Below are 1,951 nucleotides of genomic sequence, written 5' to 3'. Positions count from 1 at the left end.
TATAAATACAGGGGCCTTAAGCCCACCAGTTCAGTTTAGTTCCAGCTGCCTAAGTGGATACATATCTGCATTTTTCTGAGATGGCATCAAGTGGCTGCAATGGTGGCATTCCTGATGGGTCTCCAAGGCGGTTTTACCAAGTTTCCCTGCTATCTTTGCCTTTGGGACAGCAGGGACACCAAGGCACACTACCACAGGCGGGACAGGCCACAGCAGACCGAGTTCTCTGTGGGGAGGAACAACGTCAAGTGGGAGCCACTGGTGGACCCCCGGAAGGTGCTGATGCCACCACTGCACATCAAATTGGGCCTTATGAAACAATTTGTCAGAGCTCTAGATAAGGAGTCGGCAGCCTTCAAGTACCTTCAAGACTTCTTCCCTAAGCTGTCTGAGGCAAAGGTCACAGCCGGTGTCTTCGTCGGACCACAGATAAAGAAGATCCTCGAGTGTAATGAATTCCCCAAGAAGCTCACTAGTAAGGCGAAAGCGGCTTGGAACAGCTTTGTCGCAGTGGTTCGGGCTTCCTGGGCAATCACAAGGCCGAAAACTATGTGGAGCTGGTGAAGAACTACGGCACAATGGGCTGTAGGATGTCCCTCAAAGTCCATATCCTTGATGCTCATCTTGATAAATTCAAGGAGAACATGGGAGCGTACACGGAGGAGCAAGGCGAGCGCTTCCACTAGGATATACTGGACTTTGAACGCCGCTACCAAGGACAGTATAACGAGAACATGATGGGAGACTACATTTGGGGGCTGATTCGTGAAAGTGATTTACAGTATAATCGTAAATCTCGAAAAACTACTCGCTTCTAAATCTTTTGTAGTCATTTTTGTATTACTTTAGTATAAATACATGTTAATTTGGATTCATATGTTGTTTTTTTCTGACTTTATGTGAACGAAAAGACACAAATTCGCCCGTTTTCTCATTGGAAATAGGTAAATTTCAAAATATCACTGTCTGGTCACAAAAGCAAAGTTTGTGGGGAATAATAGCCATTTTCTATACTTTTGAGGTACAAGCAATTAGGAAATAACACTTACTACCCAGGAACAAAAATTGTGTTACATAAACAAACACCATGTGTGCCTTTCCAAACCACAGAACTCAATGCTAGCATTTGTAAATATTAGTATTTAGCTGCAACTTGTATTCCTGAATTATTTTTAGCTAATGTAGGAACTATTCAGTAACTGTAAATTGTACAAAATTGTAGCATTCAAATATTAACTTTATTTATTTACACAATCTTCAGCAGCTCAAGTACATTCATGCCATTAGCTAAGGCGTATGGTTTTGGTTAATTCTAACATTGTTTATTCATTATAGCGTATACTTATTAATTACAGACTGCGCTTTCACTATTGCTGTGGAATTATAGTTTCCTTATAAAAACCCAGTGTGGCGAAATAGTGGATTGGTTCAGGAGCATTCTGTCCCAACGAGCTGATTTACCCAGATTTTCATGGCTTATGACATCCAGTAGAGTAGATCCATAGAAATGTGAAATTGAATGTGTAACAGCACGTACCTTTAGCATGGCAGTTAAATGAACATTGCAAGTGTATGCTGAAGTGGACGTTAATATAGTGTTACATTTCGGCACAGTTAACCCCAAATACAGTAGCACAGTTCATGTAAATTAATTAGATCGCCAGCCTTGGGAACAATGTAATGTCATGTGTCAGAGGTTTAGGACAAAAATATTTGTATGAGCTGTGGCCCCCTTGCGGGCCCGTTTGGGAACCACTGTATTTGTCAACTCTAGCGACAATCAAGAATGTACTAAACGTATTGTAGGTTTTTCAAAAAAAGTCATATTTCATTCTCACTAAGATCATTCAATAACGGAGCCAGCGGAGGGGTGGGTGTGCGGCTACGGCCCCTGAAAAGTAAAAAAAAAAAAAACAACCACACCCCACCACCTAGTCAAACCTGTTTAAAA

This window comes from Acipenser ruthenus, chromosome 7 (genome assembly GCF_902713425.1).
Source record: "Acipenser ruthenus chromosome 7, fAciRut3.2 maternal haplotype, whole genome shotgun sequence".
In the NCBI taxonomy this organism is placed as follows: domain Eukaryota; kingdom Metazoa; phylum Chordata; class Actinopteri; order Acipenseriformes; family Acipenseridae; genus Acipenser; species Acipenser ruthenus.
This window is presented reverse-complemented; position numbering follows the sequence as displayed.